Source organism: Strigops habroptila, chromosome 9 (genome assembly GCF_004027225.2).
Source record: "Strigops habroptila isolate Jane chromosome 9, bStrHab1.2.pri, whole genome shotgun sequence".
Lineage (NCBI taxonomy): Eukaryota > Metazoa > Chordata > Aves > Psittaciformes > Psittacidae > Strigops > Strigops habroptila.
In genome coordinates this window covers 36,237,553-36,259,566 of record NC_044285.2, presented here as the reverse complement: position 1 = coordinate 36,259,566, position 22,014 = coordinate 36,237,553, and the positions used below count along the sequence as shown (strand labels likewise).

The following is a 22,014-nucleotide window of genomic DNA, read 5'->3' as shown; positions in this document are numbered from 1 at the left end:
TACATGCTCTAGTAATGAACTTAGGTCCTGCATGGATAGAAAAGGGTGCAAATCATTACCGTTTCCTCCACTGCTGTATTGCTTAGACTTCCTAGTATGTGTTTTCCTAACTGTTTCACCATATTAGCTTCTATACATTACACAGTACCACCTTTTTCATTGAGGAAAGGTGACTGAATCCATGGTATTTTTCCAGGAGAGTGATGGACTTGTCAGCAATTGCGAACAGGTGACGTGGAGCCGTGAGTCTTATCCCAGTGCTGGAATCTGACAATGCTGGCAGTGCTTACCAAGCAGGTACTTCAGGAAAGGTGGGAGCCATGTGCATTAGCATGTTTAGCTTTATATTCCTGTGTTGTGGTATGTGCTGTGATATAGCCCAGAGGCTGTCCTCAGCTCTGGGAGTACTGGAGGACCTCTGGTCCCTTCTGCTCCTTCAGGGACCTTTATACCACTGAACTGTTTTTTTTCATCATCATCATTGTCCTCCTCTTTTTAAGTCAGACAACGTTGCTGAGTGAATTAGGCTTTGAAAACAAAACCCGAGTACATGTTATTGCAGGAGGAGAGGCAGGCACTGTGTGTGTGTGTGTCCTCTCTGCTGCTGTGGCAGGTGAAAATTGTTTCTGAAGTTGACTTGAATTGTCATGTGGAACCAGTTCCTTTTTTCTTGTGTTGGCTTTCTTTGGCCTCTTTCTTTTCCACTTAGATCTTGTTTTCATTTGGTTTACTTGCTGACTGCCTGCAATCCACATCTGCTTATAGGGACAGCGAAAATGAAAGCGGGTAAATTAATGGGTTGGTTTGCAGAAAAAGATTGAGTATGATGCTTAGATAGACATCTCCTCAGGTCTTCCTTTTTTGGCTTTCTGTGAAAACTCCTGAATCCTTTTTCCTTACGTTATAGGGATGTTGAATTAGCCCATACATTGAATTGAGTCTGTTTCTGTCAAATCTGGGACAAAAGTTTAGACTTCTAAACAAATTCAGTCAGACTACATTCACACCTGTGCTTTTCTCTCTCTATGTATTCTGTGGGCAATCCTTTGGGAAAGAATGCTTGCTATGATACCTGATTTGAAAAGAAAATTTTAGAGTGAGAACATAAGGTAAATTTTGCATTTCAAATTTTAAAGTACTAGAAATGGCAATTGATTTCTAAAAGTTTTCTCTGGGAAAACAGGAAACACTAAGCAAGCAGTAGATCATCCTCTTACTTATGGACAAAGGTTTTGCACTTAGAAGGAGATCCATAAGCACTATTTACTAAGCAAATACAGGACAAGTAGTTAATGTGGAAATGTTAATGTTTGAACAAGAAGATATTTAGCAAATTATTCACAGTGTAGGTAAGAGGGATTTGATTTATTTCTTATCATTGTGATCTTTTAGTCTGATCTCCTTTATAACACAAAATAGGGAACTTTGATTAACTAATTCTTAATTGAAGTGGAGTAAAGCTTTTGGAAATATGTCATCTCCTACTTCAATAAAAGAACATGATGGAGGTCCCAGTATAAAAGGCGGCAAAGGACTCCAGTGTTTGTTTGTCATCATTGTTTAGATTTATGCCTTATTTGTAACCTGAATTTCTCTGGCTTTGGTGTTATGCTGTTGTATGTCATTTTATAATGATTTGTTACACTGCAGAACCTATTAATAGTTTTCCCTTACTGTAGGTATTCCAGTTATTTCACTCTGTGTTTTACTGTCCCTTTACTTTGCAAATGGAGCAGATGCCAGCATGACTTGCATTCAAATAAATTATTTCTATATTCATTGGTAAAGCTATTTTATCAGGGAAGAATCTTTATAATAACTGGTAATGTCTGTCTCCCAACAAAATGCATGTTAGTTTATTTAAAAAAACCTAAACAAACCCAATATCTTTTCAATAATATCAGTCTTTTCTGGGCCACCACATCCCACACCATTTTCATTAATTTGGAACTTGCAGAGAAAAATCTTCACTGTTTCTTATTTCTGCATGTGAGTATTAATCTCACTTTGAAAGCAACACTTGGTAAGTTGCATCAGTCTTTTTGCTAAAAGTCATGTGAGAACTGAAATAGAATTTTTGTCTCTCTTGCATTGAAATATTCTGACATTGGTCTCCAACACAGTGAAAAGATTTCACCATTATTTACAGATTGTATACTGCCTTTCGGTGATTCCCATTTTCTTCCCTTAGATGGTGCTAATAAGGTACAAAAAGCCAGACTGCAGTGTTTTAGAAAGAACATGAAGTACAATGAAGGCTTGTTTGGATTCTATGAGCAATTTCTTTCCTTCTCTCTGTGCTACAGATCTGCCTTATTTGCTCTTATTCAAGCTCCAGAATGACACTATGTAAAAGTATCAAATTTGGTAAACAATTACATCTGATGACTATATGTTCATTTTGGAAAAATAGAGGAACAAATGTTGTCTGTAGCTGAGCTGCAAAATGAACAGACTTTTCGTCAGATTTGTACTCTCACAGGGAAGGCTTACTGCTACTATCTGAGCTCTGGGAAAATGGGTTCATTTTATTGGCATCCAGTGTTATTTGCCATTAATTAGGGGCTCCTGCAAACAACTTTTTCTCTTTAGTGTTATCCCTCTGCACAGAAGCACAAAGGAATTTGCTCAGTAGAAAATGAGGGAAAAGGGAAGCTCTAGCAATTTTCCCTCCTGATGCAAGTGTCAAGGAGGTGTGGACCATCTTGGGTAACCATATTTATATATTTTCCCTGAGTGTAATTCTGACTATCAAGCAGTAAAAGAGTACTTGTTCTGTGAAATTTCAGTATAGGGTAGGTGAAGCCCTGGAATCAAATATTGCCATGTGAAGATGTTACCTTTTCTCAGAGGGATTTCAAATACAAGCCATACATCTCACTGTTTGCATGTCCAATGTGTAGGTTAAGGCTTCAGAAGTGCATTCATGCCCTAGGGACCGGCATCAGCACCATCTTCGTGGCAAGTGGAAGTTCATCAGAGAGAACTCAGCCTGCCCATACATTTGACAGCACAATTATCCTTTCCTTGTTTTCCCCCTACCTTTACCCCTCCCGGTTCACCATTTCCTCACTCTTACAGGCAATAACTTTTCACTCTGCCTGGTTGGTAGGGATGTCTGTTCAGCACATAATTGGTCATGACTGCCCATCACTGCAGAGGGAGAGACACAGGGCTTGGGAGGGCAGGAATGCCAGGAGTTCAGACCACAGCACCCTGGAAAGCTGAGTGCCCAGCACAGTGTCAACCCTGGGGATTCTGCTAGGATGTAATTAGCGCTTTGTTCTCAGGAGCAGCATAATGAAGTTCACCTAAAATACAGAAATGAGAGAGACTTCACTATTTATCAAATCTAGTTAGTTTGATTTAAACCCTCTAGGTTAGCCCTGTAGTGGGTCTGTTACTTTCTTGACCCTTCACTCATATTCATTATTGATTTTTCCTGAAGGACGTCAAGGCAATTACCACATGCCACTTTATTTTATCCTTTCCAGAAGAACCTTGAATGAAGTTTTAGGACACTGTGAAATCAAGGAATGTTCACTCCAATCAAATGCAGCCTGCACTTTTTGTTGCCTTTGAGATAAAAGTTTAAAGTGCAGTCCTGATTAGAGTGCCTCTATGATTGCTAATGTATGGTGAGTCCTGCATTTCTATAGCCCATCTACCTCAGATGGCTCACTTTGACAGGCTAAAGTACACTTATATTGCTTTCTTCAAGTTTAGCCATCTTGTTCAGGGATGAATCCATTGTCTGTCTTCACCTTTTTCTATTGAAGAACTAATTTACAGTACTTGTAGCAACCAGACCTAAAATCTAAACATCAAAGCTTTACTTTACCCTTCCATTACCTAATCTTAGCTTTTAGATTAAATCAGTGACATGGATGGTTTTATAGAAAGATGTAAAATTAAGCTTTTTCTCTGGTGAAGGTTGTGACATTCAAGCTTTGTGAAGATTCATTTTTGCTGCTTTGCCAGCTCAGGCCTCCTACAACAGCACAAGGCTTTCTTTATAAGAATTACACACACAAGGATATTAAAAGAATTTTACTAGTTTCCAAAGACAAGACCATGACTTTTTTACTAAAGAGTGAATCAGGGTGCTTGTGCAATGTCGTGTCTCTGCTGATGAGATTTTAATTAAATAAGCATATTCTATTTTGACACTGAGCCGCAGCCACATTCAGTGCCCACAATGGACAGGGATCAGTTAATGAACAGATGTTCAGTTTTGCTTTTCCTCAGCGTGTGGCATTGGGCCCTATTTGTCAGGTTTCCCATGCTGATCTGCTGAAAATTTCTAATTTTCTCTTGAGTTATTATGTGGCACCTGCCACAGCATCAGGGCAAATCCCAGGTACATGTCCAGCAAATAAACTGCTGGGGTCCTTGTTCAGTTTGTTGGACCATAGCATGCTCAATTCAGAAATGTTGGAATTCTACCTAATTCCAAATGTTGCCCTTTATTCATCAACTGTTCCTTCAAAATCTTTTTTCTTTTTTTCTTTCAGAAATTGCATTAAATTTTCTCTTTTTGTTCCTTGTGCTATTATAATATGATGTTCTTTGTATGATAAACCATATTAACATTTTCTCAAGTTCTCATTTAGCAGAGATGTCTGGGTTTAAATCTTGCCTTTAGGTCATAATTTGGGTGATGAAGATGTTGTACTTTAACTAAAATGGTTGTCATTATCCACTGTAAATACTTTGAAGTTGCTGCCTTCACAATCATTCAGCCATTCACAGAAGCTGGATTTTGCTGGAGTGTTGAATTTCATGGTTGTGTTTTGATTGTAAAGCTCAGGGGAAAATTCCCTCTGGGAACACATGTCCTAGACAAGGGAATGTCAATGCTGACATCCTCTTTACTGGGCATATTTCCCATTGTTGCACATACTGGCTAGTATTGTTGATATAAATTAGCTAAGCTGATGGTACTAGGTAATTATAAATCAACATTACCACTTTTTGATGTAACCGGAAGCATCCTATTCCACGTTTCATTTTTTTCTTTGGCAAAGCACTGAGCGAATATTGCAGACAGGACAGGAGGGCTTTAGCAAGGGCTCAATAGCAAGATCAATGGCATTTCCACCTTTTGGGTGCTTGATTTGCTTCCTTGATTTTAATGTAGTGTTTTTCATGAAACTCATAGTTCTGCACAGTTCATTGACAGATACTATCCATGTAAAAGGAGAACACACAGAATAAGGATCAAGAAGGTAGAGTGGTTACACCAAGAAGGTTCAGTTCAGAAAAGAACTTGTCAGAGTTTCAAGATCTGTACCATGGTTTGTGCAAGTGAAACTTGGCCTCTCTTAACAATTAGTTCCCTTGAAACAGTTTTAATTCCTAATAGTGTTAATATAGAAACTATGTTTAAAAAACTTTAAACATTTTCACTTGCTTACTTCACAAGGTTTAACAGCTTCATTGTTAAATTATGCAAGATGGCAATCCTCTCGTGAAGTATTGCAGTAACCAGTCAAAGAACAGCTATTTCTGCAAAGACTCATTAGTGTATTTCTAAGTGCTCAGAACTATTACCAAATTCTGCTTTCTATGTAAAGTTTCTTAGCATTGAAACAATAGCTGCCACACTAAAAAGACTGTTGTATGATGTCTGGAACTGTAGATTTTTAAACAATACTTAAAGGCAGTGGCTTGAAAATGCTTTCATGGACAAAAATGATTTTGTTTGTTGTGATTTGTGAGGCTATACTAATTACGACTTCTTAATTCTTGGACTCTTACAAGAATTTTAACAGAAGTGGAGTTTTTTTGCTTGATAATTTTCACTCAGATTCATATTAGGATTCATTATTCTCTTTTAACTTTAAAACAGTTGTCCAAAAAAACAAAATGCAGAAGCAATAATATAAACCCCTGGTGACCAGTCTTAGCACATCGATAATGAATAGCAAATATTCGTAGCTATCAATTGTTTACAGCAAACATTGAAAATTATTCATTGAAACTAACTGGGGAATATTTATGAACAGTAAATAAATTCATAGTAATCAGCATTGGTTCATAAATGATTCACCAACCCAAAAAGGGTTGAAGTTATGTTTGGCAAGAATATAGTTCTGTGCAATTTGTGCTGTCATTACCTGCAAATATACCTTTAAACATGTCACTGGAGTAGACTTTATGCATTCTGCATTGAGCATAAGTATCATCTCCTCTGTTGGGCTGGCAAGGCATGAAATCCAGTGCAAGCATAATGCAGGGTGCACTGTCCAGGGCTACAGAATGGAACCTGATCTTCCTTCATGGAGCAAGGTAGGATGAAACAGGGGTTTTCAGGCTTTTGAATACTAAAAAATAGAATCAAGATCAATCTCTAATTAAGTGGGACCTGTCGTGAACATACATAGTTGTGTTTTCACGTACAGTAGTGTGACCTGCTAGGGAGAAACAGGCACACAAATGTGTTTTTGTGACTTAGCTGCATCCGCAGCTTGAGCAGGTTCCAAGATGGTTCAGCTCCTTTGAAGGCAGAGCAGCTACAGACTTATTTTCATTTTGCCTGGGTGGGGCCATTAGGAAAACAGCAACAAAACTCCTACCTCAGACATGTTTTTTGGCTCTTTTCATGTTAGATTTACCCTCTTTCAAGTGACAACTGTCTTCAATGAGCTAGTTTTATTGTTCTCATCAATATTTGTCTCTGCCAGAAAAATGCAAGTAGTACAGTGCCAAAAATGGAAGTCTGCCAACTGATTTACTGTCTCAGGCAAGAGATTCTCCCTGAGTCCTTGTAAAAGCAGCAGACCAAATACATGAAGTAACACATTCATTCCAGGTTTTCTCAGCAAAGTAGGACTAAAAAATAAAAACAATTCTATACTGTCATCTTTTACAATTGATTCACACTATGTATTCAGACTCAGGAGTCTACCAAGCCTGTCCTATAGAAAGAATAAACTTGGAAAAGGTAAACCATGTTCAACATCACAGCTATGGAATATCTGGCTGCCTTCTCTAATGGGAAAAAGCTAGCAGGAGGGGCAGGTGCTGAAACGGTAGGCTTTGGCTTTGCACCCTCGAGTTCCCAGGGTTCCTTTTGAAACTTGTAGAGATTTCATGTTACTGACATTTATCAGGTGATTCTCCTTAATATTCTTTTGAAACCAGGGCAATCAAATCTCCTAACAGTTTCATACTGGTAAAGCACCTGGATTAGATATCAGTGCTTCAGGCAGCAGCATTAGCAGGTGAGACCACAGCAGCACAGAGCTCTCGTTTCTGCTGCACCAGACAGGAAAGAGAAATGGTCCCACACCAGAAAGTGCTGGTGCCAAGTGGCAGTCGGTGCATGCCACCGATTTGCCATAATCTCTGTCTTGTGCAAAGGTGCTACTGACAGCAGCTGTGGGTCCAGCCACTGAGAGAAAAACCTCTCTCAAACTTTCTGAATATCAACATCCACAGTCCACCAGAATCTATCAGCTTCCAATGGCAGCTTGTGGGAACTAATCTCTACTGAAACTTTGGTCAAGCTCTCTACTATTACACCACGGTTTTAAAGATTTTGGGACCCTTGAAATTTCTGGCCATTGAAGACTATATAGGAGGCAATACTGATTTTCCTTTCTATAAAAAACTGGAAAGAAATACTGTGAAACTGGTCAAAAAGCAAATCTCCTGTGCTGTAAGTTTTATGGCAGAAAATATCAAAATAGTAAGATACTGCAGGTCAAACAGCAACTTTAGCAGGGATGGGCAAAGCTCTGAGATTCAGCAACACACATGTTCTTCAACATTTCTGAAAAGCAATAGTCATTGAAAGAGCTGATCTGTGGCTGGTGAGCAATCGGCGAGGTATTCTTAGATAGAAACAGCTAAAAGTGTCATTTAAAACCAACCTTTCTTCCATTTGGATGAGGAAGAGCACCAGGTTCATGTTTTTTCTGTAGCTGACAGACTTCAATTTTTGAGAAAAGTTTTACAAATGCCTTTTTGTTGTCTAATATGTAAATGTGTAAAGACAAAGTAATAATATAAAGGGACCGTCAGCCAGACACAGCAGCTCCGTCTTTGGATGAACATGCAGGAAAGGGTCAAACAGCCAGATTTTTAATTTGATGCTTTCCCAGTGAGAAAATATCTCCCCTGCTAATGTGAGGGGAGCGGGTAAGTAGGGGGGGAACCACACAGCAAGTGGAAGCAACCACAGGGGTCCCTGAAAGTAGTTGTATAATGATTATTCGACAAGGCTTCCTGGATGCTAACAATCCCATTAAAAATAAGTTGGCAAAAACATTAGGATCCTGAACTGACTGGAAATGAAACAAGAGAAATGAGGAGGGATTAAAGTAAAGCTCAGAAATAAAGAACAACCACTGAGTGTGTCCACGGTGGGAGTCTGGCAGCCTGATGGGAAGCTCTTGGTAATTAGCTGAATTCGATTTCTTTTTTATGTTCTAAAAGGCTTTCCTCCCTCCTCCTCCTCTCTCTCCAATATTTTCTTCTATTTTGTAAAGCATGAATGCTTGGAGGTCACAGTTTGCACTGGGACTCCCAGCTTTAGGCAGTGTATGTACATATAGTACAATTCTTGCCCAAAGAACTTTAAATCTGCATTTACCAGGCAGAGAGGGAAATGGTAGTATCACAAGTTGAGAAGCTGAGGCCCAGAGAAGTGATGAGGTGGTTTCAGAGAGGTTCTTTTTCCACTTGGACTCCCCTGGCAGTTGGGCTCTTCCAAAAATCCTGACTCCCCTAGTGTCATTTGGAGAAGAGAGGGATAGGCAGAGACATGCAGGGTACTGTCACTGCCTTGTCCTTACCATTGGCAGTCCTCAGCTCACTCCCTAAACCAGACTTGCTCCCAAAGAGCTGCCCATGTGTGGCATGGGGCCAGGACAACAGTGTCTTCCCTCATGATCTGATGTTTTATAGTGATCCTTCAGTGGCTCTCTTTTAAATGGACAGGCATGTAAAGTACACAACTCTCCCCTGGTCTGATTGATAGAAAAAGCAAGAACAACTTTTGTGGTGACTGCAATGAAAACAATTGGAGATGGGGATTGTTATATAATACAAATGCAGCTCTGTGTTAAATATAAACCACTTTCACTTACATAAAGGCCATTACTGAAAGATCTGGGAGCGGTTTTAGGTTTGGGTTACCTTCCAATAGTGGCTGCCAGGGAGCAGCAAGCAAGAGCTGTGCCTGGGGAGGGCAGCCAGCTGCTGTGGGCAATCTGCATGCTGAGAACTTGTGCCACAACACGCAGCCTGGTATCCCACACCACCGAGGGTGAGCCCAGCGGCTGGTCTGTGGTGCCAAGGCCAACTGCAGCTCTCACTCAAGTTTCCCTTCCTGTGATGGACCAGTCTGTGATGGTAGAGCTTTGCAATTGCTATTGCCACATCAGATAGGGCATTGAGCAACCTGGTCTAACGGAAGGTGTCCCTGCCCATGGTAAGAGGGTTGGAACTAGTGATCTTTAAGGTCCCTTCCAACCCAAATCCATTGTATGATCTGCCCAGAGGAGGGGTTTGCTTACTCCTGAAAATTGTCATGAGAATAAACTATTTTTATATGAGGAGAGAAAAAGATCTACTTTATCAAGGAAAACCCTTATGATATACTGAAGGACAACAGTGTCTAGTCTTAAGTTAGCTGATAAGGCAATGCTAACATACAGCTTTTTTCTTTGGAAGAAAAATATGTATCTTGATTGCACTGTTACAAATTATTCCTATCAAGTGACATAAATTCAGCTTCAAGGTAAAAAGGATCAGATTCTTGCTTCCTGAGTCTGCTTATTTTCTCTCTCTTTTCTGGTATTTCTTGAACACTGACTCTTGTGAAATATTTGCACGAGTTTTATTGGGATTGATTAAAAAAAAAAATCTAAACTTGTCATGCTGATAATATTTTCAAGTTAGACATTGTGATAGAGTCTTGAGCCTTCTAAGTAACCTTTATCTGCCTACTTTTCAATTTCCTATTGTACGTGTTCCTAGAAAAAGTCATTTGAATGGAAAAAAAAATGTACAAGACAGAGCAGCTGTTTTGCAAAGCTGTGTGACAAGGCTCTGAGTAAGGTTTGACAAGGCCCTGGTAAAAGTTGGCTTGCTTTGAGAGAGGGGTTGCACGAGATAACCTCCACACGTCCCTTCCAACATAAACTATTCTATGATTCTATGATTAACTGTAATTTTGTTCCCAAAACCCACAGTCCTGAAATACTGGAGTTTTTATTCACAATTTATGACTCGTAGAAAAAAAGGCTTTTCATCTTAACCGTCGTCACATTTCCCACATGACTAACTGCATAAGAAAAATTGTCAGTTGCATCTGATTTGTTACTTTATTCTATATCAAAGGGTTGTTTTGTAGAAAACCAGAAGGGATTCTTTAATGAAAGAGCAGCAGAATGTTTTGGGGGCTATTAATGCAACCTGATATAATTCAGAAGGTTGCAGTTGGTGAGCAGATAACTATTGATGTTGGTGGCCTCAGTGGCTGCATGGTACAACACAGATGGGGTGAGCTGCTGGGCAAGAGGCTGCAGCCCCTGCTTCCTAAACCATGACTTCCTCAGCAGACGGGCTTTGTTGGCCATTCTCAGTTGCTGAGCTTCACTGTATCCTGCGTAATTCTCACTTGTGCATAATCCATCCAAGGTCTTAGCACATGTTGGGTTTGCGGAGCTGAGATGGAAGCTGATGCCACACTGTGGGGTTTTACTACCTGGAGAAATACATGGTACTTGGTTTATTTTGTGTCAGTGGTGAATCAGACCGTGGACTTGGCTTTAAAAAACAAAGGTAGTGGTTGTGTCCCCGCTGCAGAGTGGTGTGACAGAGCCAACAGCCAGGAATGCAGGCAGCAAAGACGATGGTGGTTTTCATTGCTTTTGCCACCAAGCCATGAGATGAGAGAGCAAGCACAAAGTCACTTCCTAGAGTACACCCGAAGTCTTACTAAGAATCATGGTAGAATAATGAAGAATTACCGGCAGTATTTATCACTCATCATGTCCTGCCACTCTCGTATCAGGCCCTAAAATAAACCAGTCAATGCTATCCCCCTTTGGAAAACAGAAATGAAAGACTAGTTGTCATGGTTTAAGCCACTAGTGATCATAGTGCCAAGAATAAACAGAATAAAATAGATAAATCTTAGTTATGCTTATCAGTCCAGCCAAAGTGCTGAGGAAAGGCGGGGATTCACACCCATTTCATCATGAGGTGTGAAATTAGTGAATAACAGCAAGAGAAGCAGATAGATACAGGGCCAAAGCCAGCTCTAAGCTTTTGCTGTGTAAGCCCAGTGAAGTGCAGTGGAGTCGATCAGAAGGAGAAAAAAAAAAAAGACTGTGGAATTTGGTGTTTGGTCTCTAGATGCCCATCGCCTGACAGAAAATGTTCTCCATAGCCATTTTCCCATTAGAGAAATAAAATGAAAACAGTAAGAAAGGGGAGCATTGTGACTTGTTAGAAAGAGTATTGCACTAGGAATCAGAATAGCAAATTCTGGTTCTTGTTATATCTTTAATTTCTTGTGCCACCTTGGGAACTCCTGTGCCATTTTTCTCTACCTAATTTCTGAACTGGAAGATGGATAATTATCTACTGATAGCAGAGTGTTATGCTGGGGGGGGCATTTAATAAGCAAACTCCTTTAAGACCAACCATGCTTCATTTCTGAGGCCTTTCCCATGTGTGTAAACACAAATTCCTTGGTTTTATATATCTTCTGGCTCAATAAAAGCAGAACTTTCTTTTAATTGAAGTTATGTTAACATTAGTGATTCATTTCACAGCAGCATTTGTGTTGTCATGTTCATGTGGTTGGGATGCTGATGCTGTTTTCAGATATTGGTATTTACTAGGGCAGGTGAGTGGGCAACAGTGATTCCTCCAGTCAAATAACTGAGTTTCTCTAGGATCAGGGGTAGGAGAAGGCAATATACTTGTTTGTGTCTCAAGTTATGTAACCATTAAATCTCTCTTCTCATCTCTCTTGCCCTACTCCCTCCAGAAATCTGTTATTGAAAGGAAGGAAAAGGGAAAATGTTTTTAAATGGGCAAATTGAGAAATTCACAGTGTTGCAAATAGTCTGTGAGCAGGATGGAGTTGCCTAGGGCTCTTTTATGAGTCTCACATGGGGCTGTAAATCAATTTAGAATCATAGAAGTAAGGCATAAACCAGAAAACTCAGTGTGTGTGTCAGCTGTGTTCTGTACAAACGACTGATATTGTATATAGTGTTTATTGCAAATCCTGTTGTGACCCATTTTCTAATGTAACTTGGTTAATTTTTCTTGTGACACAAAAAATAAGGTCCAGTGTTTGTGGCTATATATAAAGTGTTGGTTCTTTGTTGTTTTAAACACCGAATGCGTTACTGAGCACCTAAAACAGTGTAACTTTTAATCAAAACCAATTTAAAAACAGGACCTTTTTTATTTTTCTTAATAAGAAAAAAGTAATTTAAAGAACTTCTGCTATTTCTTCTGTACAAATGACTGCAAAGTACTGAGGCTTATGCCTTTTTCCCCCAACATATCAGACTATACATTAGAAAACATTTTCCAAGGCATTTTTAGGTAAATACAGGACTTTTGACCACCTCCACTTTGGGCAGCTGCCCGTTGGAGAGTTTAAACATCCAAATACACATTTGTCTTCCAGAGGGTGGTCTTCTTACCATTTTCTGCTTCAATCAGAAAACCTGGGGCAATTGTTATCTTTAATCCAAGAGAACAAACTTAGACCAGAATATTATTTATATGAGTATCTTTTAGTAAGAAAACAGCTTCTGAGTGGCCTTCCCTGAAACAGGTCAGAAGAACATCCCTGAGCACAGTGGGAGCATGGATCTGGTTGCTTGATTTTCCTTTGGTTTTCTCCTGCAAAGCAGTTTAGGGTATGGGTAAACTGGACTATTTCACACATCCCAGACACACAGTATACAACCTTATGGAGCAGTCTAAGTCCACAGCAGTAAAGAGAAGTCTGTGGGGCAGCAGTGCAGAAACAGCGGACTTTGGGACTGTGAAATTCCGGAAGCAGTTTATTACATTTCGAACAGTTTTAAGATATTTTGATGCAATAGGTAGTCTCATTGGCAGAGCTCGAAGTCAGGAAACCCCAAACAAGGACAATTCATTGATGTCTCAAGGTAGTTTTTGTTGGGTTTTGTTTTGTTTTGTTTTTTTCCTCAGTGTAGCTTTTGACCAAACTTGGAATCCTGAGATATAATCAAATGGAAATCATGTCTGTAATGGTACACCCTACTCAAGGTGTTTCTCTTCAGATGACTGGGGAGAAGGAGCAAAACTGCAGTCTGTGCATCACAGAGCCATCCTCAGTAGTGTCTCTGAGTTGAGCAGGCAGAAGGTCTCCCCTTGATGAAGACAGTGGAACCCAGCCCCAATGCGCCAGAGTTCAAGAGGGACTCAGGTTCCTTCCATAGGCAGGGAATGATCTGTTATAGCAATGGAGGTTCATGAAAAAAGGGAATTTGCAGCCTGCCCATCACCATGACCAGCTTCTAGTGATGTTCACTACAGATTTGTGAGTGCAGACATAGTTGCCTGCATGAATCATACTTTGTGCTGAAAGTTTAAGTTAATGGGCTTTGAAGCAAAGTATTTCAAACAGCTCTATGTGTTTCTCCATCTAGGGAAAAAGTTTGAGCACACTTCTTCCCCTCATGGAGAGCACTTTCTCTTTTCCAGCTAGCAGAACACAGGGGTCGTTTGAGTATTCTTGTTAAGTTTTCCAGATGCTTGTTTTGAATTGATGGGTTTGAACAGGAGCAATTTGTTATGCTGGCACTCCCCCCCTCCAAGTGCACAAAGAGTCAGGCCTTGCAGATACATTATCATCTCCTTCTCTGAAGAAGCTGCTCTTCTTATGATAGAACAAATGGGTTGGGAGATTTTAGGTCTGAACCAAAGGTCAAACCTGACTGATAGGTGCAAAAGGGAATGAGGATATGTGGACTGTTGCCTGGGTGGTAGATATTTCCTGCATGCATATATGTGCAGATAAGGCTAGATAAATTATTTGGCACTTTGACTGAAATATATTTTTTTCTCTGTTTTAGATGTATCTTTTTTTCATGTTTGGAAGGAAGATTTACTATAAAAGTGCAAGCAATACACTGAAGTAGAAAAAAGTTTGTTCAAGTTTTCTATTATTTTTGGTTACAATTTGCAAAAATCCTGGCTTGTAAAATCTGTAAATCTGTTTTCCACATATGCTTTCCTTTAGCATCTTATGCTACTACTCCCTAGTATGCATGTACTTACTGAGTTTAAATATGCTACTCCTGGAAAAGAAAGGCACATGGTGTGCAAAGCACTGCTGGCTAGGCATGTCCAGGGCAGAGGAATGACTGTGGTGCCTGTTCAGGAGGGAAGAGATAGTGGGAAGTGAGGAGGTACCATCTACTGAGATGCCTCTTTCATGTTGATGTAGTCTGGTCAAGGGGATTTCTACATGGAGACTATTTAGATCCAAAGGATAATAATCGTAAGAAAGAAATTAGAACTAATTTGAAAGAGTCATACTAGGTATGTGATCTGTCTCTGGACCAAACCTTAAGGCTCATCTAAGCAATACTTTAACTAGCTGAGTAAGAATCTGCAAAATCCTGCTGAGAAACCTGGTGTTGGATTTGTTGGGTGATTATACAGATAATTAAACCATTATGTGAATGTTTCAAGTGATTATCAGGTCAGCTACACTGCGAGAAGGTTTTTGGCAGCTCAGGGTAAAAGTGAATGTTGTATATGGCATTTCTATCCTGCTTCACCTTTGTTTGACCAGAGATTTACGACTAATGTCAAGTATGTTCAAGTGGAAACTATTTTATAGGCAGAACAGTAAGATAAAAACTTGGAAATGAATCTTATGCTTGTATTCCAAAAATTGTTACAGGTCACCTCATTTAAGGAGTCGTCAGAGCCTCTGCTACTCAAAGGAGTGACAAATTCAATTGCATCTATATCTTCATAGTAAGGCTCAAGCTTGCTGGCTACCAGGATTAAATGCTATTTTAATCTGCTCCTAGCATTTCATCAGTTTGTGATATTTTCCATGAGGGGCAGCGTATTTGTGTGTTTACAACTAAGTAAATAAATATACGTGGAAAGGTTGAAGTTGATTGTCCAGAAGTTTTGAATTCAGTGAGTTAGCTCTTCAGAGAGCTTGCAAAACCATAACACAAAGGAACTGCACCTGCCTTTCAGGTTTTTGGTTTCTGTTCCTGTTTTCAGGAAGCCTCCTCTTCTCAGTGCCATTCATACACTATGAAATGCACCAGGATGAACTGTGCCAAGACCTGCAGTAAAACAAGAACAGCAGCCATAGGGTAGATTTCCAGTTGCAAGCAAAGTCGAATCAGAAGTTTCCAGCTTCACTGTGAGGCAACCTCAGCATTTTATTTCTGTTTTCCTCAGTTGTTATGCTTAATTCCATCTCTCATACAAAGTCTGATTCAAAGCCTGTGGTAACCTTTCTGCTACTTGTGGTGACCAGAGATTAGACATTAATTGCATGTATTTATCAGAAAAAAAGTGTATGAAGGTTACATTGATGCCAAGATTAGCTGAACTGTTTTTTCTGCCCAATACTTACTGACACATCTGAAATTACCCATACAGAATTTAAATAAGGAACAAGCTAACACAGTTCCTAAACCAGTTTGGAAAGTTTGTTCCTATCTATCTATTTGTTCTCCCTGCCTGTTTTTTCTGCTCCAGTGCTACCTTCAGTAAATACGTGTCCATACTGTTAATTACATTCACTTTGCAGTCTGATCTTTGAATAACTAATTTTTGAGTTGCATTTGAAACAAGAGGAAAGTGACCTGTCAGACTTGGAAATGACTGTGAACATGGAAAGGATTGCTTTTCCAAACAGTCCTGACTGAAAGGACTCAACCTAGCTACGAGGAATGTGACAGCCCTCTAATGCTGGCATGTAGAATGAGCTGTCTCGGTGACATCTACTCAATAGGATAGATATACTAAAAAAATGAATGTAACTTTCCCAAGGCCATGATGACTCAGTCAAAAATGGTCCCACTAAGGAGGCTGTAAAAGTGGCCTTGGAAGTGATAACATTAGCTCTTCTGCACTATTGCACAGCCTCATTTATCCTTTAATGATTCTTGTGTTTTCCAAACCTGTGTGCAATTAATATAACTTAACAGATATGGGAGTGTTCATTGGACATTTGTTCAGCAAATAAAATATTTTTAATAGGTGTGATATAAAACTTTAAGCAAATGAGTTTCCCTGATGATATTCTCTTCTTCAAAGTAGATACTCTTCAATGTGCACATTAAATTTTTGACTGCAGATATCACCTTTAATGTATGCTTCAGTGGCTGCTGGGGGCTGAAAAAAAATCATTACTAATTGATATGCCTTAATGGCCTGAGAGCTTTCAGAGTTGGATGAGCCCAAGAGAAACGCTGAGAGGTAGATATTTGATTCTAATTATGCCTGAGTAGGTACAAGCAAAAAGTAGAACCATCATGACAGCTATATCATTGTCAAATTGCTATACCTCAGGTTTTCTACTAATTTGACACTATTACAAAACATTGCTTCAATGAACCCATGAAAGGCAAAGTTAGATAAAGGATAGAAGCACACAAAAAGAAGTCTGTGCTGGTATCTGTATTTGCCAAGACAGTCACTGGAGAGAAAAGGGGCCTGGGATTTGTAAACGATCTGCTAATTAGTGCACAGTATCATTTTTTTCCATCCCAAGTCCTGAATATCTAATAAGTCTTTAAGAATACAGATGTTATGAAATTTTCCTCTAAGTGCCGTGATGTAGCATGTGCAATGGGTGTGCTTATTCCCCATTCTGGCTGCACTGATCCCCTCTGCAGTTGTCACCAACACTACACTCAACACATCTCGCACAGAATGTGAGAGAATGTGAACAATTAAGATATTTCTGGTTAGTTTTTTCAAGTGTGAACCACATGAAATGGTTTATTCACCTTTAAAAGCTTGTTATTGGTAGCCTACACCAGATCCCTAGTGATCTACTGAGTTTCTAACACAGTTATCAAAGGCACATTCTCCTTACTGAAATGGGAACAGAGTGGCATGTTCAATGGGAACTGGGTTTTATTGGGAGTCTGCTTTAGCTTGAGTGTTCAGGACCTATGGCTTTCATCTTATTTTCTATCTTTAGTAACACCTTTTATGAGACTTAAGGGAAAAAAGTACCATTGCTAGTAAATACGTGCCATTGTATGTGTGAGTGAAGCCGAAGGATCAATACCCAACCCTTTTTCAACCTATTTTTTATTATCAACGAAATGTGTTTGTGTTTTATTCATCAATAAGTGTGCTTTTCCTTATTAATGTCTTTTGATGACTTGGAGACTCTTATTATGCAGAGCTAATATTTCCTGTTTGTGCCATGAAACTCCTGAATCCTGGAAAGGTCCTTTGTAGGCAGCGTAAATGCTTGGTGTTCTGTCACACACCTTCTTGTACAGAAACAGCATTGGTGATTAAAGAAAAGGATTAGCAAAACTTGGAGAGCAGTATACTATAATTCGCATGGGATAAGAAAGTCCAAACATACTTTCTTAACTAGTTGTTTTAACTGTGGGACAAGCCAAGGCCAAAGCGAGTGGCCTGAGGTAAAGAGAGAGAGAGAGAGAAATGAATGTTTGGAGCAGGATCCTGAGTGCTTTGGAGGATAATATGACCTCAGGGCAAGAAAAATACGGATTATTTTTGTCTGGATCTGGTAATGCTCATGCTGCCTAAATCCAGACGTTTATGTAACTACCTAAATCCAGATTAATTGTGTTTAGAAATCCTCACAAAAAACAGTGTCTGTTTTGCTCTCACTGAGAAGAACAGATATTTTATCTTCTGAAATGTATAGTTGAGAGTCGTAATCAATAGGTTAGTTTTGTAAATGTAGATTTGATTTGTGTACATGTATAAGAAAGCTCAGAGGGCCAAACTCCTTGTAGATTTAGGAAGTCACACCATGAGAAATTGTGAGACTATTTGAAATTTGCCACAAAGCTGAGGACAAGGCAGTATATGCAGGAGCCACAGTTTCCTCAACCCATTGAGGAAAGAAAGATTTTTGGCATTTTAACAAGTTTCTCCACTGTTGTGTCTTGGATGTGTATGAATTGCGAAAGAATAGGAAGCTGCCACTGGAAGTGACTTTATGGGTTGTTGCAGAGAAATTGTGCACCTTAAAAAAAGGAAAGGAGTGAGCAGAGATGATTGGTGGAGCTTTTACCTGTGGGCTTGGGGAGTGTTTATGGGGGCTGATGCTCTCCTAGTATCTTGTCTTGGGGGGAAAAATGCATTTACAAAGAAGGTACCACGCAATAAGCATCTACACTTATTTGCCTTAAAAAGTATCTGCAAGGAATCCGAGCCTGTGTACACGACAGTTTAAAACAGTATTAGCTGCAAATATTTAGAGCACTCCATATATTTTTGCAACAAATTTCATGCTTTTCTGTCAAATTCCGTATCATGGATGATCAAAACCACACTTCTGTTAAATTAACGATACAGTGGTGATAGATCTCAAATGTGTCTGGTTCTTTGTGGAGGAAGATAAGACAAGAATAAGACCAGGCAACATTCTCCACAGGGCAGTGTATTTTATTAACAGATCTCTTGGCAAGGAGGAATTGAAATAAATTATGCAAAAAGATGTGTGCTAACAGAGGTGATTTAAGGCAAAGGGAAGGGCCTGCCTAAGGGGATGGAGAAGGGGGCTTCATGCATCGTGCAGGGTGTTTAGCTGGTGTCTATGGGGCTGTGCAGAGTGGCCCACACTGTTGCTCTTTGGAACAAGGATGTGCCACATTAGCTCACAGCTGAGGGTCTCTATTTGCTCTGACCTTGGCATCATTTTGTAAGCACAAAAACCAAGGCAAAGGGTGATGGTACTTTGCTCTTTCAAATTGTGCTGATTCCTGAGGTTAAGATCATGGTGTAGGAGGGGTGAAAGAGAAGAACTTTTAAATATGCTGAAATATCAGCAAGGGTAATGACAGATGCCTGTTTCATAATCGCCTCTCTATCGAATTCCCACTTTTCTCCTAATTCTTTATCTGCTCTCCTTCAGCAATGCCCTTCTCCTGCTCTCTGTTATTCCTTACCCTGTCCCTCTTCTCTCAGCTCTACTCTGAACTGCTAAAGAGGATCATTTTCTTCTGAGGACAGAAACAAGTGGGGACAGGCTTGTCAGCTGGTGTAGACTTACCTACCTGCTTGCAAAGCTAGTGTTACGTGGAACTCACAGAATCACAGAATGGCTTGGCTTGGAAGGGACCTTAAAGCTCTAGTTCTACCAGCTTGCCATGGGCAGGTACACCTTCCACTAGACCAGGTTCCTTGTTGATTTAATACTATTTACACCCGGGCAGGTGTAAACATAAATAAAAATTACATGAATGTCGAAAATCAGGATCACTGCCTTTTGGCTAAGATACTTTGCAGTGATTTTTAATGTTTTGGTGTGGATTTACTGGTATCTCTTCTGTTTTCTGGCGTTTATTGACTTGCTTGTGTTCGCTAAATCCAATTTACAGCTCTTCACATGGCCAGAACATAGCAGTAAATCTAGTGCATTAAATCAGTGAGCTGGATTCTGTTCTTTATTAAACCAACAAATCTGGATTAATTCCGGTCTTTGAAAGTGTTTCTATTAAACAAAAGACCAGTTTGCCGAGTGCCTAGAAAATATCTTTTGATTGCTTGTATAAATGCTTTAAGCTTTTCTCTCCCAAAGCCCAGCTAGAATGTCTCTGCAGAATATGTGTAATTTCCATCCTTTTCTAAATTTAATTTGATTTTTTTTTTTAAAGATTGATATCTATATGAACTGTTCTTGCCAATTTTTTCCTGTGGTTGCTCTGGAAATTTATATAATAGTCTGGGTCTAATAGGAAGTGATGGAAAACTCCATTTTTATAGCACCACATTGACATGTGGCCATTCTTCTGTTTTTCAGATCACAAATGTGTTGTGTTTTTTCCTTCAAGTGCAATCTAGTTCCAGGTAACACCATTAAGAAATTAAAAAAAAAAGAAAAAGACATTTGATAAAGAGTTGTTGTGGGTGAAGTTGTGTTTGATGCTGTGGGTGGAGGCGTCGGAAGTGCTAATTTATATTTTTTTCCTGGGATACTGGTGTGACAGAGGTGTCAAGTTTTGATAACTGGAATCTGCCAAAGCGAATGCGAGTTTCAGCCTGTGTTTTGGCTGAGTTTAACATTCTCACTGTCACCCCTGATTCTTTCATTTCTTTCTTCATTCTGGTGTTCAGACAGTTTGCCAACAGCTTACATTACGTGCTCTCTCGTGAGGGTGTCTATTTCTGTTAAGATAGCTGCAGAATATGTATGTAACATAATGATTTTCCTCTTTAAGTTAAATACCCACTGCCAAATTAATATGTTTTTAATTGAGGCTGTTTTTCAGTTGTAGTTTATTTTTGTAATGCAGGGAGAAACAAAACCTGGTTTGTTACGCCTTGAGAAGTGCTTTGTGTTTGTCAAATGTTGCTCTGCCACATATTTGCTCTGTCAAATGTTATGTGTGTATATCTACTCTGTTTACAGCAGTCTTCTAAATCACTTCTTCAATGTTCAACCCATGTTGATCTTACTTCCCAAAATATTTGCTAAATGAAACATACTGTGTATAGAGAGTAGCTCCTAAACATGTGGGTTCAGTTTATTTCTGGGCAATTTGGTGGTTTGTTGCCTTTAGGAAACATAAAGAGTATAAAGCTCCCAAGGCCTGGATGTGTATCAGCTGTTCCTAAAGTCACTGTCAATATCAATAGGGCAATCTGGAAAGGAGTTACTAAAGAAGTATTTGTGTGATCTTTACTAATTAACTATAGGTAGAAAGCCCTGTTTAGAAACCCTTACTTGTATCACAGAGCTTGCCTTTATGGCACTGCAAATTTTCTAAGAGATCTGGGTAAGCCTTTCATAGAAATGTCTTGCAGACCACCTTCAGAAGATTGCCAGCCCCCAGTCATGCATACTGGGCATGGCTGTATTGTGTGCCAGGGAGGAAGAATATAAACAAAAAACCTGGAAAAAGTCTTTCTGATGTCTTAAGAATGTGTCTTAAATTTTAGCAGTCATTTGGATTCTTGGTTTTAGCCGTGTGGTGTTTGACTATCCAGAGAGTTAAAGTCTATATGATGTGAAAGGGACTTGTGTGTTTTAGTATTTGCCAATGTTAAGTAGCTAACCTCTCCATAGGTGTGAGGAGCAATGGAGGAGATGTGTGTTAGTTTCACAGTGTCTATGTAAAGTGGATCTATGTAATTGGGTAATACATAAACTTTTCCCACAGCAACAAAAAACCTCAACTATGATAACAAATAAAAATCCCTTGCCAAGGTGAAGTCTCCTTCTGTAGAACAACTCCTAATCTGAGAGTTAGTCCTGATGAGAAAACTGTTCAGCATAGAAGTTGTGTTACTGGGACGGTACCAGAAGCAGAAGCTGACAATGAGATTAGTTAACACACTGTTCTTTAGAGGAGAAGCACATCAGATACCGTCTTTGCAGATCTTGCTGAGAGGGTGGCAAACCTTCATCTGACCTGCGGGCTCAGCCTTATTGCTGCCTACTGTGCAAGTAAACTACTGATCAAGTGCAGAACTATGGGTACGTTACTTGTCTGCAGCAGGACCTGCAATCTCTCTCTCCCTTAATACAGGGGTAACAATGCTGTGAAACTAAACATAGGTATCTACATTAACAGGTAATAACATGCTTTAAGTCATGCTGATATAAAGAACTATTATAGTGATTTTTTTAAGCTTATCAAGAGAATGTGCATGATACATACTATTGCATGGATTCTCCTGATATTACATTTTCCATAGCAACTGGTCATTAAATTTTACATAAAGATGTTTGTCTTTGCATATAGCAAATACATATAAAAGTCACAAATGCCACCACCTAGTGTTTGGCTTGAATGCACATCATCT

General features: G+C 39.4%; 1 protein-coding gene across 1 annotated transcript in view; it reads left to right on the top strand.

Moving 5' to 3' along the window:
• Positions 1–273: 273 nt before the first annotated feature.
• The window catches only part of TENM1 (teneurin transmembrane protein 1), a 1,007,752-nt gene continuing 986,011 nt past the window's right edge, over positions 274–22,014 (top strand). Inside the window, exon 1 of the mRNA XM_030497216.1 lies at positions 274–311. The gene's annotated coding sequence lies outside the window, so the exon portion shown is untranslated. The remainder of the gene's footprint in view (positions 312–22,014) is intronic.